Below are 19182 nucleotides of genomic sequence, written 5' to 3' on the forward strand. Positions count from 1 at the left end.
AAAAGATTTAAGCACTATTACAGTGAAGAAGCCCTTATTTGCAAAGATTTTATAATTTTCATTCAATATCTTTATTTTGTAACTTTCAATTGGGAATTTTTTCAAGTGGATTGGGAAAATAATATACTATTTTCAATTGGGAATAATGACCCAATAACGGCTATAAAAAAAGCAAAAAAAATCCCTGGGTCATATGGTGACTTTCCAGCTTTAATGGTGGAGATTTAAGACTTCAGGTGTCCTTCTGCGCACAAAAAATTTCAGGCACCTTAGTAGAACCATGGACATTCTGTAAGCTAGCTGAATAGGTTATTCACATGAAAGAATCTATGGTTCCTGTTCGAACCCACAGCAGTGGCAGGAAAGTGGTTTGAAGTCAATGAATGACCAGTTAACCACTCAGCCGCAGACACCCCTCTAAGGTTCTTGGCCTGCATGGTGTCAGGTATCAAGTTATTTGCAGTGTTTTCTCTCATCAAGCAAAGCATTAGTTAATGCACTGCAAATTGTATGATATAAATTACATAAATATAACAGAAAGATCTGACATGTAACGTTTTTGTAAGAAAATGTACTTACTCTTGTAAATGAGCAGACTCCTGCAAGCACTGTTTAATGAAACATTCCTTATCAAAATATTTCGTAAATACATGACTATACTGACTATGATAATAATGGCAATATCCTAGGCCAGGCATCTTCAAACAATTATCAACGATAAAAATTTACAATCTAAACACATAAAGTTAAAAAATATTCAAGTTACGATTTAAATATGCTATCAGGCTCGTGACAGACTCTGTAAGTAAATGACATTCCACCAGTGGACTCAAGTTATATATAAATGGTGACCATTTTTAATTTCAAGACCTGACCGTTTGATCCTAATCAATACACGTGTCCTACAATGGGGCCAAATGTAAGTGAACACTATATATGATTATCAGAATACTTCATAAAGGCTATAACCTGCACTTGGTACCAGTCAATATGGCACCATAAATGACCTTAAAGAGTCATGATTTTTTATTGAAGACAATAAAAACCTGCCAAGCTAACGTGGTAGTGTGCATGCAATACCTGTGAGCATTTTAATATGCACAGAATTTGACCTTAACCTGAACCTTTTGTTTTTTAACGATATTAGTTACAAAAGCTTTTTATTCTTTCAGCCATACATTAATTAAAATGTGCGTCACTTGGGACTATACCAACTTTGGATCAATAAATATGATCATTATGCTCTTAAATGACATAGTAAACTTTTTTTGTAAAGTAGGACTTAAACCAGGCCTTTGTGTTGCCAAAAGGAACTTACAAACTTAAACACTGCACAAAACATGTAGAACAAATATTTCTGCATTCAGTTTAAACTTGATCTATCAGTTTACAATGAATGTTTAAATAAACAAACAAAATGTCCTTCAGTCTGGGTGAGGGACAATTTTAATGATAAGTCAGGCACGTAGCAATGTGTGAGTCTTAAGGTTTAAGTCAGGCATATAGCAATGTGTAAGTCTTTATTGATAAGTCAAGCACATAGCAATGTGTAAGTCTTAAGTTATAACTCAGGCACGTAGCAATGTGTAAGTCTTTAGTTATAAGTCAGGCATATAGCAATGTGTAAGTCTTTAGTTATAACTCAGGCACGTAGCAATGTGTAAGTCTTTAGTTATAAGTCAGGCATATAGCTATGTGTAAGTCTTTAGTTATAAGTCAGGCACATAGAAATGTGTAAGTCTTTATTGATAAGTCAGGCACGTAGCAATGTGTAAGTCTTTAGTTATAAGTCAGGCACATAATAATTTGTAAGTCTTTAGTTATAAGTCAGGCACGTAGCAATGTGCAAGTCTTTAGTTATAAGTCAGACACGTAGCAATGTGTAAGTCTTTATTGATAAGTCAGGCACATGGCAATGTATAAGTCTTTAGTTATAAGTCAGGCACGTAGCAATGTGTAAGTCTTTAGTTATAAGTCAGGCACATGACAATGTGTAAGTCTTTATTGATAAGTCAGGCACGTAGCAATGTGTAAGTCTTTAGTTATAAGTCAGGCACATAGCAATGTGTATGTCTTTAGTTATAAGTCAGGCACGTAGCAATGTGTATGTCTTTAGTTATAAGTCAGGCACGTAGCAATGTGTAAGATGTGTATGTCTTTAGTTATAAGTCAGGCACGTAGCAATGTGTAAGTCTTTAGTTATAAGTCAGGCACATGACAATGTGTAAGTCTTTATTGATAAGTCAGGCACGTAGCAATGTGTAAGTCTTTATTGATAAGTCAGGCACATAGCAATATGTAAGTCTTTAGTTTTAAGTCAGGCACATGGCAATGTGTAAGTCTTTAGTTATAAGTCAGGCATGTAGCAATGTGTATGTCTTTAGTTATAAGTCAGGCACATAGCAATGTGTAAGTCTTTATTGATAAGTCAGGCACTTAGCAATGTGTAAGTCTTTATTTATAAGTCAGGCACATAGCAATGTGTAAGTCTTTAGTTTTAAGTCAGGCACATGGCAATGTGTAAGTCTTAAGTTATAAGTCAGGCACAAAGCAATATGTCAGTCTTTAGTTAAAAGTCAGGCACATAGCAATGTGTAAGTCTTTAGTTATAAGTCAGGCACAAAGCAATGTGTAAGTCTTTAGTTATAAGTCAGGCATGTAGCAATGTGTAAGTCTTTAGTTATAAGTCAGGCACATGGCAATGTGTAAGTTTTTTGTTAGGTACAAGTCAGGCACATAGCAATGTGTAAGTCTTTAGTTATAAGTCAGGCACATAACAATGTGTAAGTTTTTTTGTTAGTTACAAGTCAGGCACATAGCAATGTGTAAGTCTTAGTTATAAGTCAGGCACGTAGCAATATGTAAGTCTTTAGTTATAAGTCAGGCACGTGGCAATGTGCAACTCTTTTGTTATAAGTCAGGCACATGGCAATGAGTAAGTCTTTCAGTTATAAGTCAGGCACATAGCAATGAGTAAGTTTTTAGTTATAAGTCAGGCACATGGCAATGTGTAATTTTTTTTTTTATAAGTCAGAACATGGTAATGTGTAAGTCTTTAGTTACAAAAAATTAGGCACATGACAATGTAGAAGTCTTAAGTTATAAGTCAGGCACATGGCAATGTGTAAGTCTTTAGTTATAAGTCAGGCACATAGTAATGTGTAAGTTTTTAGTTATAAGTCAGGCACATGGCAATGTGTAAGTCTTTAGTCATAAGTCAGGCACATGGCAGTGTGTAAGTCTTTTGTTATAAGTCAGGCACATAGCAATGTGTAAGTCTTTAGTTAGCTTTAAGTCAGGGAGGTAGCAATATGCAAGTCTTTTGTTATATGTCAGGCACATAGCAATGATTTCAATCAGCCCTGAATCAGACACACTTGAAGGAATTAACAGACAGATTCAAACAGATGCGCATCCTAATAACTACAATAGTAACTAAACTTAGCCTGCTTAATGCGGCAACTGAATACTGTGCATATGCAACCTCAGTGCAGACCAAAATCAGTCATGTGCTCATTTGGTTGAATCATGGTCTGCACTGTTCACTATTCAGGCAGTACATATTTTTACCTATTTTTCTTTTTTTTAAAGGGATGAATGATTTTGTCCAGATTAAGTCCATTTAAGATATTTAATGTGGTGATAATTAAATGAAGTAGCCACCCTATTGCTCTTGTAACACGGACAGTAAAGAGAATTTTCTAGCCACATAAATAAAAGGAATAGAATGTAATATTAAAGAATCAAAGAAGATTAATTTATATATATACCCACTCAAGTCATCTTATATTGGGTAACACAAATAAACTGAAGACTGTTATACAAGCACAAAGATATTTATTAAAGACAGACATAAAAATATTTAGCCACAAATGTTCTGCTTTAATATAAATAAATTACAAAACGTGATACCTTCCTGTCTATAGAAATACTGCTCTAGTTCCACCCCAGCAGTTCACAATTACACCGTAATCGACCTTGAAAATGTTTAGCTAAACAGCTGCTAAACAGCTGATTATAGAGTGCAATGGCCTATATTTAAAGCTGTCGATATATAGAACTTCGGTCATTCTATTTTTAGACATCCACATGGTATGGTGGTAAATGGATTTTTTCGTCTTTCTGCCACAGTCAATAAAACAGGAATAATAAGTTACCTAACTGCACAATGTCAGGAATGTTATTCAACATCACATGTTTATTGTCCAGACAATTAATCTATTAAGTTGTTGTTTTCTTCAAATAAATAGAAGTGATTATCAAGATTTGATAGCATTAGCTATCAGGTAATATATACGTCACACAACATAACAAATTAAATGGCTCATTTAATTTGTGTACCTAATCAAGTTCAGGTTCTAAAACTTTTATCATTAGCAGGACTTAAATGTCATTGAATTGAATTTGGAACTGGCATGAATCAGTCCCAAGGTGTAAGTCAAGTCTTGAAGGATACCCATAACTGCAGATCACTATACCACAAAACCACCCTACCTATCAAATGACAGACCTCTATGCAAAGCAATTACTCCAAATATGGCAGACGGTCGAGGGGCATAACAAATTATTTGTAAATTACTTAAATACAAGCAAAATAAAAAAAATTCTTTCATATTAATAGGTAATATTTATGTTTCAAATTAATTATATTCAAAAAGCCATATAATTCAACTTTAATAGAATTGATTTACTATTCAACTTTAATAGTATCGATCCCTAGCAAATTCGTTTGTAGTTTCACTTATAAATTCTGTAAACAAGTGACACTGTAATTCTGAATGATTTCAATTTCCAGCCCTATTTATTAACCTTGTGACATTTAATTGTTACCTTGACCATTGAACAGCTGATTGGGATGTTTATTGTTTATACCCTCTCTATAGAGAATGCTGTTGACTGTTAAGGGGAGATAATAAAAAAAAAATGATTAAATTTTGTTTGTGTGTTAGATTTTTATAGCTCCCTCTCTCTCTCTTTTTCTCTAATGTAAAAAGGTTTTTCACCACATTTTGAAAAAACATATCCCTTTAAAGTTGATATTTTGCCAAAAACACTGACAAATATTATATAACCTGCCACTTATGACATAAACCATCATTTTTATTTCATATAAACAACCAATGCATATCAGCAGAAATACACCAGTGGTTGTTATGAAATAATATTACATGGTTAAAATAAACATTAGCCTAAATGTTAATTGTCTGCCTCTCAAACTATTTTGGACGCTTATTCAAATAAATACATGTATAAACCATGATTCTTGGAGTAAGCCATTTCCACAATCAAGCTAAGCAAAGGAACACACCTGAGTAATGAAATTTCCAATTTTTACCCCTGAAAGATTTCATGAAACAACATTTGTCCCAGACAATACAACATGCAATTGAAATTCAAATTTTCAATTTCATCTCAATAGCTTTATGCATATTTTGACCACTTTTTGGTCATTTACGTGGTTTGTAAGTCCCAATGATAATGTGTTAATTGTTTCCTTTTGATTACTTCACAATATTACCATTCAATAACTTTTTCAAAATTTTCACGAAAATTAGCATGAATCTGGAGGCGTGAGCTTTTAACATTTAAAATGCTAGAGACAAAAAGTCCAGCAAAAGATATATAAGCCTTTGCAACATTCTCTGATAATACTACTCCAAACTGCCAGACAAGCAGCAGGCTCAAATTCTTTTCAATGCTGGATGGAAGGCACATTTTCAACACAAGTTGAATCAATCAAAGGTCAAACTCCTCAAGATGTATCTATGTGCAATGTCATAACATACTTGGATCATTGTTTACAAAGGACATTGTAACATTGACCTTTTTATGCAAAATGAGCATCTACATAATGTCAATGCACATTTTTGTTACAGGTCCTAGTGACTGACCTTTGACCTGAAAATATGTGTGACAGGAAGAACACATCAAGGTGCAATACCAGTCTGAAGTTCCTAGGTCAATTAACTTAGAATTAATGGCAGCATTTATATTTTTAACAGTGCCTAAATGAAAACTGGTGTGACAGATCTCATCAAGATACATCCATTTTAATGATATAACAGTTTTGTTAGGAAATAGCCATAAAAGTTTGGTAAAGAGGGATCCATGATATTTGTAAAGTTAAAGCTGGCAGTGTTGTCCATTTAAATTTTACTTAGGTGGTCCTTTTTGAATTAGAGGTGGTCAGTCAAAGAGTGTATACAGCTCGATATGCTTTTGGAAGTCAGTTTGTCCTCCAATCACCGTTTAATGACAACCATGCATTTGCCCTTCCCCCTTGAATCCCAGGCAAAAACAAGGTAATGGACAATTGGACAATTACTTGGAAAAGTCAAGATTTTGATGAAAAAATTTTATGCATCTCTACTTATTACTCCTGTAACAGCTGTTGAGTGCATATTCAACCTAAACAAAACCACTTCTTCAGGCATCAGGAGTAAAACAGTCTCAGGAGTTAGGTTTTTATTGGTTCATTATAAAACCAGCAATTCATTATTAAATGAAATCCGAGTCAAGTTCAATGTCATACTTTGAAATGTAAGTCCTTTGTCACGTTTCAGTTTACAGAGAAAACTGCAATGAGATTAAACAAACTGGCAGCTTATCTAGAGAGTTCTAAAAATTATAAAATTTTAGTGTTGTCTTTAATCTAGTACAGTACATTATTGAATGTAATCTTGACCTAGATGGATGTGAACAAAAGTTCTATTTTTAGCACACAAAAAAAATGCAAAGTTTAAAAGTATGGTAGATCTAATATGACTAGTTTACAAAATCTGTTGGTATCTACATGATGACTCAACGCTTTAAAGGTAGATTAAGGCAACTTATCTTTTCTGTGCATTTATAACCCAATTTTTCTAACTTAAATTCAACTTGAGATTTTTCTAAATGAGACTTTTCTTTTATTGATGAAAGAACTTCAAATTTTCATGACAGCTTCATCTGAAGCAACCAGAAATTCATTTATAATAACAAGAATTTTCACCAAAACAACCAAAATTTTCATTTCCTAGACATCAAAGCATTATTATCTGCTAGATTACACATTCAGAGACCTGATAATTATAAAGTTGCTCTTTTTTAATTCAAAACCCCTTGGTTTATATTGAATCAGTTGGTCAAATATCAAGGTCATTCATCTATGTCACTTTGATCTTTGAAACAGTTTCCACAAAACAAAGTTCAATACCATTTGATCAACAGTTAAGTAAGAGCCTGAAAGGAAGCATCATGATGGACTTATTCTTGCGTAGTTTGAGAGGGTTAAAGCAGGTCAAGGTCATTACCATTGCATATGAAAACATTTCCTTCCCAATAATTGGAATAATTTGACAAAGTGCTTTCAATCCTCTGATTCTTCATGCCAGTACTAAGTGCCCTTGGAATAAGCTCTATTCCAATATTCAAAATGATAAGACTTTATATACATATATTTATGTACAGTAAATATGTAACAGCTAGTTCCGCCTTCTAAAAATTTAACAAATTTCCTATAATCTCCATTGTTATAGTTGATTATATCTTTACTATTTACATGACCTTCCTTTAAACAAAGAAAGTGCATGGCAATGCCTTTGTGAAAACATGCCGGAACCACGTGTAATCATACCTCGGTGTCTCTAAACAAATCCAAACAGGAGGCATAAAAACCAATGTCACGTCATTGAACCTAAAGACATTTTATTTCCAATACAACGGAACCAATATTTGCTTAAAACTCCTGCATGCGAGGTTAGGCTATTTGTATTTCTCAGAATTACTGCCAGTCACTTAAATGGGCCTTCAATCAAAGTGACTGCTTACGTAAGCATCAATATCCAGCTCGTGTTCATGGCATGATTGCCTTGAATTGGTGTGAACTTCGTTACAAGTGACACTGACCTTTGCTTTACTGTAATAGAATTGTTGGACTTATGATGATGATCAGTATCTTCATTGATAATCTTTTAAAGGAATTTATTCCCTTGCAGAAGTTACCTTAAGGCTATAGCACTCTTAATATTGCTGATATGATGGCTGAAAAAATAACACACACTGACATATTACCCCACCCACTCAGTCACACTATGAGTCAAGTCATAGCGTTATTACTAAATTGACTGTAACTTTTAGACCATTCTCCTTAAAGGTAAAACAAAGAAATTTCAAAATCACGTAATCATTTTTTTGCAAGGATATTATATATGACCCAAACTAGGTGTTACTAGTATTAAAAAATACTGAATTATTATTATTTATTTTTCTTCTGTGTACAAAATCATAAATCTTAACATCTTCATAAATCCATCGTTACAGTTGAACTTTTACTTCTTCCTAGAAAGGACATGAAATGAAAACAGATAATGACGCAAGCAATAAAAGTAGCATACTACTTATAAGGCTTCGTATGACATCACACATTTATAAATAAAATGATTTGATCATGTAAAAAACAAATCCTTGAGTACAGATAGCTTTTGGTACAACAACATTATAATGCTAGGGAGTGCTTTAAGAATTGCGCTTGATTAATATACCATCCTGAAGAAAGAAACAAAAGGAATTTTTATTCCATTTTTTAAAATTATTTTCTTATTGGTTGGGTTTTACGTTTCACCAACACAGTATACAGAATAGTTCATATGGCAGCTTTCCAGAGGAAAACTTCAGATTGCCCTTCTGTACATTATTTAAGGTACAAATGGGCACCTGAGTCAAGAACCACCGATGTTCCATGAGCTAAGCTGGATCTTAGCTTCCTCACATGAAAGAATTCAAAGTCCCTACCGATGTTCCGTGAGCTAAGCTGGATAGCTTCCTCACATGAAAGAATCCAAAGTCCCTGTCGAGATTCAAACCCACAGCAATAAGGGGAAAGTAAATTATTAAGCATTAAAGCTAGATGTAAGTTGTAAGAGGTTTTAATTACATTGAAAATAAACAAATATTCTGCTGAAATCGTTCCGGTTTGTGCAATCCAGAGTTTGCGGTTTACAGAAGCTTTTTATGTACAAAGAAATGCAATAGAAGGAAACAAAACAATTACGCTTTGTTGAGATCATTCTTGAATTCACGGAGTTCCTGAGTTAAGGTACCTCATAAAATAAGCAATAAAAACAAAATTATGGTAAGATACTACAATGTACAATGTACATATTTTTTTATATATAAATTTATCCATTTATTTTTCTTGTGTGAAATAAATATATTCATTATGCTGTCAAATTACTACCTAAATAACATCCGTCAAATCAAGTCAAATCAACGAAGGGAGACACCACCAGGCTAAGACAATATAGACATAATGACAGTTCCTATTGCTTAGAATTGTGATAGAGCCACAAATTTTCGGCAAGTTCTTTGACATCCAGACATGATGTTATAGAAAGTAAATTTGTCAAGGGAGTATTTCCAAGAAAGTGTGATTTATACCTGTCTGCTGGCATTAATGATAAGCTTTATTTTATGGCTAAAGAGAATTCATTTTCACCCTTCGAACAATCACAGAATCTGTGAGGTATAAAGTGAACTTTATAACATTCTTTTTTTTAAAGAATAGTTTAAGAACTCAGGGGAAATTAAAATAATATAAAACCTTGGAAATTGGAATCGTTTTAACAGCTGGAAAATTGTAGTTTCAGATTTTGTTTTGTAATAAATTACAAACAAACAAACAAACAAACAAAAAGAGAGAACTGTCTGAATATAGTTCAGAAGAATAACTTTTAATGAAAGGGCAACAACTCTTTGCAACTCAAACTAAACTGATGATTGGCAGTCACTCATCAAACTGCATCCTGTTCTAACAATATAAATAGACAAAAAACATGCAAAATCTTTAAATCTACAACAGTTTTATGGCTTACTTAATGAAGCCTGGCTTTTGAAATCCATTTAATCTCATCTTTAATATAGTTAATGTTAAAATTTTTGATTTTTGATATTTTGATCAGCCCATGAAGAAATAAAAATTTGCTGTATTTATGGAAAGTTGTCATGTCAAATTTTTTTTTTCATCTCTTTAATACACACACTTAAAAAGTCAACTTATATTTAAACAACCTTATTGTCTGGTAAATTAGGCAAATATTACAGAGTTTTAATTTTTATCTGAGGCAACAGATGCTCAAAAACAAGAGGGCCATGATGGCCCTGAAGTCGCTCACCTGTATATAGGCCCCCCGGAGCGGGGCCACAGTTTAAACCCCATGGCTTTTATTTGAACAAACATGGTAGACACCCATTAGAAGATGTTTCATGCTAGACATCAAAGGTCTAGCTTGTTGGATTTTTTAAAAGAAGTTTTTTAAGTTTTTTCTTTCGTTACACATATATTTAAAAACAATGACACACCTGGGGCAGGGCCAGTTTTGACCCCAGGGCTTTTATTTGAACAATCTTTGTAGGCACTTACTAGAAGATGTTTTATGCTTAATATCTACACTCTAGCTATTCGGGTTTTTTTCGAAGAAGATTTTTAAGTTTTTGCTATACACATATAAGGAAAATCAATGTCCCCCCGGGGGCCAATTTTGACCCCAGGGCTCTTATTTAAACAAACTTGGTAGACATCCATTAGAACATGTTTCATGCTAAATATCTTAGCTCTAGCTCTTTGGGTTCTTCAAAAGAAGATTTTTAAGTTTTTACTATATGCATATAGGAAAAATCAATGACCCCCTGGGGCGGGGCCAATTTTGACCCCAGGGCTTTTATTTGAACAAACTTTGTAGACACCCATAAGATGTTTCATGCTAAATATCTTAGCTCTAGCTCTTTGGGTTCTTTAAAAATAGATTTTTTAAATTTTTACTATATACATGTACATATAGGGAAAATCTATGAACCCCTGGGGCGGGGCCAATTTTGACCCCAGGGCTTTTATTTGAACAAACTTGGTAGACACTCACTAGAAGATGTTTCATGCCAAATATCTAAGCTCTAGCTCTTTGGGTTTTTTAGAAGAAGTTATTTAAAGTTTTTTCTTTTGGTTGCCATGGCAACCAAAGTTCTGCATGGAATGGAATTCTTTGAACAACTTTGTTAAGGCTTCACACAAGGAACATCCCTGTGAAGTTTCATTATGATCTGCCTTATGGTTTCAGAGGAGATGTCGTTTTAAAAGTGTGAACGGACAACGGACGACGTACGACGGACGAAGAGTGATCCTAATAGCTCACCCTGAGCATATGCTCAGGTGAGCTAAAAAACAACAACCGATTTTGCCAAAGGTCAAGAGTGATATGTAATATACAGGCTGAAAATACAACTGATTTTAACAGCATTTTAACCGATGGTTTGGATCGCCAATCGGTTAATAATAAATTTTAAACCCTGAATATTATATTATAATTATAATCACAATGTTGACTATTAAAACAATTGTTCCTTATCTTTATCTTTTGTCTCCCTAAAAGGATCTATTAATAGAAATTGATCATGCAAACTATCCAGGCCATAGCTGATGTTTGAACCATGCACCGGTACAAGGCTTTATGCCAAGAGAGCATGCAATTTCTTTTGTCAAACCCCGAGACTAATATCGGTGATAATTCAAAATTGTGAATCATAAGAAGTTTAACAAAGACACATTAACAAAGACTGCATATGACATAGTCTATCTTGTTACATAAACTTCTTGTACATTTATGGAGTATATAAATGGAAGCATTATTAAAGCTAAAAATATCGTGTCTTAAACTAAAACTGGTTATAATATGCATGATTGTACAAAAAACGGCTGTGAATAACGTCAGAGTATCACGTAAATCTGCATCAATGTTAGAACTGCCCATTGTTTAATACAGATAAGAGTATTTATAATATATCATTAAGCATCAAGCCGAGTTAGATGGCAAAATTGTGTCCACTTGTGTCACCAAGCTTTGTTATTTAATAGCTAGTAGCATATACATGCAGGCAAGCCATGATTCCTATACAATAACATTCTTCTTTAACCTGAGTTACCACCATAAGTATCTTAAATGAACTTCACTTAACCCTTACCAACCTTAAGTTTCTCAAATAGACTTCTCTATCTTTCAATCTGGGCAAAACCGTTCAACATACATGTATCTAGGGAAATTTTCAAAACATGTACTGACTGAATAGCAAACAGTACATGCAGACCATAATCAGTCAGCATGTAAGTGTTGACAGTCAAATTGCTCTTGGTCTGCACTGGAAGCATAGACAAATTCAGTTGCTGCTAATAGAGGTCTTCGATATAAGAGGTACAGACTGTAATAACAATTTTATCACACCTCAGAATTCAAGAGAATTAGTCTTAGAATTTTAAGTCTGCATTAAACAAAATGTGTTTAAAAATATTCCAATTTCTTGAGAGCTCTAGCATGCTGAAAAGAAACATTTTTGTGTTTAATCCTCTTAAATGATTTTAAATGATTTCAATGTAAGAATATTATTTATTAGGTGGCCAGCAGTACAGAAACTTGCTCAGATTGCATGGATGCCCCTGCATGAAACTGCAGCTGGTCCAGCTATCAATGCTGGCAGAAAAGGCAAATTATTCTTCTTTGCCAATGCCATTCAGGGGGCAACATACAAGAGCATTTACCTGTACCTAACATTTCAATGTCAATAGATGCATTACCTAAAATATCAATGACAATAGCTGCATTACCTAAAATAGCAATGCCAATAGGTGCATTACCTAGAATATCAATGACAATAGGAACATTACCTAAAATATCAATAACAATAGGTGCATTACCTAGAATATCAATGACAATAGGTGCATTACCTAAAATATCAATAACAATAGGTGCATTACCTAGAATATCAATGACAATAGGTGCATTACCTAGAATATCAATGACACTAGCAATGACAATAGGTGCATTCCCTAGAATATCAATGACACTAGGTGCATTACCTGGAATATCAATGACAATAGGTGCATTACCTAGAATATCAATGACAATAGGTGCATTACCTAAAATATCAATGACAATAGGTGCGTTACCTAAAATATCAATGACAATGGGTGCATTACCTAGAATATCAATGACAATAGGTGCATTACCTAAAATGTCAATGACAATAGGTGCATTACCTAGAATATCAATGACAATAGGTGCATTACCTAGAATATCAATGCCAATAAGAGCATTACCTAGAATATCAATGACAATAGGTGCATTACCTAGAATAATAATGACAATAGGTGCTTTACCTAGAATATCAATGACAATAGGTGCTTTACCTAGAATATCAATGACAATAGGTGCATTACCTAGAATATCAATGACAATAGGTGCATTACCTAGAATATCAATGACAATAGGCGCTTTACCTAGAATATCAATGACAATAGGTGCTTTACCTAGAATATCAATGACAATAGGTGCATTACCTAAAATATCAATGCCAATAGGTGCATTACCTAGAATATCAATGACAATAGGAGCATTACCTAAAATATCAATGACAATAGGTGCATTACCTAGAATATCAATGACAATAGGTGCATTACCTAAAATATCAATAACAATAGGTGCATTACCTAGAATATCAATGACACTAGCAATGACAATAGGTGCATTACCTAGAATATCAATGACACTAGGTGCATTACCTGGTATATCAATGACAATAGGTGCATTACCTAGAATATCAATGACAATAGGTGCATTACCTAGAATATCAATGACAATAGGTGTGTTACCTAAAATATCAATGACAATGGGTGCATTACCTAGAATATCAATGACAATAGGTGCATTACCTAGAATGTCAATGACAATAGGTGCATTACCTACAATATCAATGACAATAGGTGCATTACCTAGAATATCAATGCCAATAGGTGCATTACCTAGAATATCAATGACAATAGATGCATTACCTAGAATAATAATGACAATAGGTGCTTTACCTAGAATATCAATGACAATAGGTGCTTTACGTAGAATATCAATGACAATAGGTGCATTACCTAGAATATCAATGACAATAGGTGCATTACCTAGAATATCAATGACAATAGGTGCTTTACCTAGAATATCAATGACAATAGGTGCTTTACCTAGAATATCAATGACAATAGGTGTGTTACCTAGAATATCAATGTCAATAGGTGCTTTACCTAGAATATCAATGACAATAGATGCATTACCTAGAATATCAATGACAATAGGTGCATTACCTAGAATATCAATGACAATAGGTGCATTACCTAGAATATCAATGCCAATAGGAGCATTACCTAGAATATCAATGACAATAGATGCATTACCTAGAATATCAATGACAATAGGTGCATTACCTAGAATATCAATGCCAATAGGAGCATTACCTAGAATATCAATGCCAATAGGTGCTTTACCTAGAATATCAATGACTAGTGTTGGGTATCGGACTCGAAAATCACTATCGATAATCGGAGACCACCAAAATCGATTGTCTGCAGATAGTATAATCGAGGTTCGCATTTATTATGGCCTTTTTTTCTTAAGGTACCAATCCTTGTATGTATTTTTTTCTGCAGTAGTGACCACATTTTGAGAATAAATAAACTCTTGTCTCCAAGATTAAAGTAAGATGTACCTTTTGAATCCAAAACAAAAAACACAAATACCTAATACAACTTCGTGACAGGCAATTTTTGTATTATACAACTTTATCGATTTTTAAAAAGGACTATCGATTGTCGCCGATTTTGAGGTGGTCCGATTAGTTATCGATTTTCAGAGACAATCGGGACAACACTATCAATGACAATAGGTGCATTACCTAGAATATCAATGACAATAGGTGCATTACCTAGAATATCAATGACAATAGGTCTGGTGCATTACCTTAAATATTAATGACATTAGGTGTATATTACCTAAAATATCAATGACATGCAATACCTAAAACATTAATGACAGAATTGACAAGAGGTGCATTACCTAACACATCAATGACAAATTGACAATGGGTGCATTACTAAAAATACATGTATCAATGACATTAGGTGCATTTCCTAAAATATCAATAACAAAAGGTGCATTACCTAAAATATCAATAACAATAGGTGCATTACCTAAAATATCAATAACAATAGGTGCATTACCTAAAATATCAATTACCTAAAATATCAATAACAACTAGAAATGTGTCCATAGGACACGGGTGCCCCCACCGCGCCACTGTTCTGTCAATCTTTTTACTAAGTCAAGGGAAATAACTCTACAAATACTGGATAAATCCACAAGCGAAACCCCAGGTGCAAATCTAAATATGCTGAGCAACCTGCCCATAAGGTTTAATGACTATGTCAAATCCTTTTTTTCAGTAACTTGAGACACAAGTTGAAAATTGCAAAAATTTTCTAAGTGAAGGGCAATAACTCTAAAAATACTAAATAAATCCAGACGAAAATACCTGGTGCACAACTGCACATGCTGATCAATATTCCTGTAAAGTTACATGACTTTAGTCAAATACTTTTTGAGTTACGTGCGACACATGTTGAAAATTGCAAAATTTTACTAAGTCAAGGGCAATAACTATGAAAATACTAAAAATATCCAGACGAAAATACCAAGGTGCACAACTACACATGCTGATCAACATTCCTGTAAAGTTTCATGACTCTAGGTCAAATACTTTTTGAGTTACGTGCGACACAAGTTGAAAATTGCAAAATTTTACTAAGTCAAGGGCAATAATTCTTAAAATACTATAAATATCCAGACGAAAATACCCAGGTGCACAACTACACATGCTGATCAACATTCCTGTAAAGTTTCATGACTCTAGGTCATATACTTTTTGAGTTACGTGCGACACAAGTTGAAAATTGCAAAATTTTACTAAGTCAAGGGCAATAACTCTGAAAATACTAAAAATATCCAGACGAAAATACCCAGGTGCACAACTACACATGCTGATCAACATTCCTGTAAAGTTTCATGACTCTAGGTCAAATACTTTTTGAGTTACGTGCGACACAAAAGTGAACGGACGGACGGAAGGACGGACGGAAGGACCGACGGACGGACAAGGGTAAATCTAAATGCCCGCCACTAACGTGGGGGCACAAAAGGTGCATTACCTAAAATATCAATAACAATAGGTTCATTACACAATCTGACTTAAGTTCAGATCTACTTATTTCTTTTTAAAAGATACCACCGTATAAGTTTCGCCTTCTTTCTAATTTGGATTTCCTGAGAAAGCTATTTACAATGCAATCAAACTGGTTTTTACATAGGCATTAGAAGAAGTATTAAAATACCCTTATCCGTAGAAGTTAAAAAAATTGTTGATTTTTGTTAGAAAAAAATGTTTTAAGTAATATTTAACAAATTAACTTCAAATAAAAGAGTCATTTTTAATAGGCAAGATTGTTTTGCCAGTTTACAACGTCATGTTTGTTCTCGAAATTGTGAAAATTACCTACTTAGTTTTGGTTTTTTCAAGGGTTAAAATTAGAAATCACATCATTTTCAAAATTATGAAAGCTCGCCTGTGATATGAGCATACAAGAAATTATTTTGTATTTGGTCACGGTTAGATCTAAAAGTTGAGCGTTATTTTGAGCTGATTTTAATTAGATTGGTTCATAAAATATCATGGAAAAAGATGTATTTATACTGGAGTAAAATAAATTCTGAATTTATTATGAAATTAAAGATTATATTCAAATCCAGTATAAGGACACGCAGCTCTGATAACTAAAATTTGAATGTCGTTTGTAAAATGTTTACAGCATTTGAAGCGTTATGTAATGCCTCATTAATTCATGACTCAACAAGCATTTAAGATCACAAATAATTTACTGTAAATCAAATTAAACTGCTACTTGAGATATCATTATGATATATTAAAGATAGGATATTTTCCTATATTAATTTACACCTGGAGCTGGGCTTTATATATTTTTGCCAAAATGATATTTAAAAGTTGCACATTTTTCCTTGACTTGCGGAAAAGATCAGGAGTTTAATATTTTGTCCCACTATTATCTTGCATTTTTGATTATATTTAAACCTTTTTCTCTCTTTTTTTTGTTTTAAATTTTAAATTTCATTTATGAAAGACTGTAGAGCAAACTTTATATCAAAATCAGATACTTTATTCTATCTAACACATGTAGAATTGACCTTATGGTCATTAAATATATATAGTCAACATCTTATTTGTTTGAAATAAATATAATTCTTAATATCTATACATTACATGTCCATATGATTATGTGATAAAATAGCATAAAACTATTTCTTCATAGGCTATTAGGCTTTTTATCTCAATTCATTCTACATAATTCTACATCTGAATATTACCATCTTTCAATCTGGGCAAAACCAATCAAATTTTTTTTTTTGTAAAAATTGCAAAATAAGTGCAGACTGAATGGTGAACAGTGAAGACACATGATGATGATGATGATCAAAAAGGTGTTTCAAATATTCCTTCTTTCCAGGGGACAAACCCATTGACGTTGGAATATATGTGGGGTTAAAAAACTTAATTCAAAATATTCCCCGCTATAATCCCTGCACTTAACCCTAGCTGCTGCAGTGGGACGGCCCAATGCCTTTCCTGCATAGCATTAGGACTTTCCTCAACATACCACCAATAAAAAGACCAGTGAAATCACATTACATAATGTGTTGTACAAGGAAAAATTACAAATGTTTACAAACTTTACAGTAAAAAAAAAAAACATTTTTATTTCACAATGACCTTTGTTATTTAATTTAGCAAAGTCTGCCCTCAGGCTAGACAAACAGTATGATAATCGTGAAACATTCATGATTAAAATAACACTTATTTTGTATTTTCTGTAAAAGTTCAGATCTGCATTATAATGCCAATCTTTATTTTCTATGATATAAGAAATTTCAAGTCACTGAAATCTTTTCTTCTAATAAAAAACAACAAATCAATTATACAAACAAATAAAAAAAAACTGAAAACAGGCTAAAAAAACAGGTACATGACCTTGTTTCAGATACTTAATCGTTTTTATTGATTAACACATCCACTCTTTTTTTTCTTGAAAATTGTGAGTTAAAGAAATCCATTAGTGTTGTTCCCGGAAAATAAGCATTATGTTACCAGGGCAAACATTTCCTTATTCTCACCATGTCAGTTTTATTCCTCCTCTGATCAATAAGAAAACTAACATATCTGGACAAACAGAATATATAATTATCTTAACTGGCTTTAAACAATGGTGTAATAGATAATAAGACACCTACTTATGGAGCAAATTACCTAATCCCACCAACAGAAAATAGCAAACAATTTAACTTTTGGTAACAGGCCTGGGAAAGCTGCCTGGACAGTCATTGGTAAAAGCCCCTGCACAGTGCAAGTTGGAAATATCCCCTGAAGTTGATGTATAAACAAAATTTTTTGCTAAGACATTGCAGTGGGGGTACAGAAAAGAATATATTGACCTTCAGGAGGGACAGTAATGGTTTTAGTGTTCACACAGTGTATATCTGTAATGCTAGAATTGCAACAATAGTGACACTGAATAATTGCGATTTATCACCATTGGAAAGGTAAAAGAGTTAGCATCTATGGCTGCTAATGATTTTTTTTAACCCACATGACAAATATTTCCAGAAAATGTTTGTTTTTCAACTTATTCAAGAGAATGACATTAAACCTTGCAGCCATATGGAGGACATACAACTTTTATCATCATAATGAAATATGTGATATTTATACTGTTTCATTTTACTGATATAATTATTTTACAGAAAAACAAACTTTTTCATTTATATTACACCTTCTTTCAAGACTTACAAACAATTGTGTTAAGCTTTGAATTTACTTTTTCTGAAAGACATGTAGTATTATATCAGTGTATTATGTCTTGTTATTCTCCCTTAATGGTTTCCTTGACATTAAATCAACTTGAGTGGAAACTTCCATTATTAAATTCTAAAATTCTATATCACAATGGAAACATATTCAAGGCTGCGGAAAGCAAAAATATTTATCACAACTCCATCCCTATTCGAACCTTTAAATTTCATCAAAGACAATTAATGTGACAAAAATATTTCTCAATTTACAATGCAATATAAGTTTTTATCCTAATTTTGCCGGTTAACCCAGCACAATATAGCCTACCCTAGAGGAGAAAATCATTTCAGGTTCTATCAATTTCCAACTTTTCATCTTCTGACATCCCTGATAATAGATTGTTGAAACATCATAAAGCCTCAC

The 19182-nt window shown here is 33.1% G+C and overlaps 1 protein-coding gene across 1 annotated transcript in view; it reads right to left on the reverse strand.

The window, feature by feature from the left end:
- LOC132733546 (ecdysone-induced protein 75B, isoforms C/D-like) overlaps positions 1 to 19182 on the reverse strand; it is a 60084-nt gene that overhangs the window by 34573 nt on the left and 6329 nt on the right. The window lies entirely within an intron of this gene.

This window comes from Ruditapes philippinarum, unplaced genomic scaffold (assembly GCF_026571515.1).
Source record: "Ruditapes philippinarum isolate M1 unplaced genomic scaffold, ASM2657151v2 ctg1009_1_1_1_1, whole genome shotgun sequence".
Lineage (NCBI taxonomy): Eukaryota > Metazoa > Mollusca > Bivalvia > Venerida > Veneridae > Ruditapes > Ruditapes philippinarum.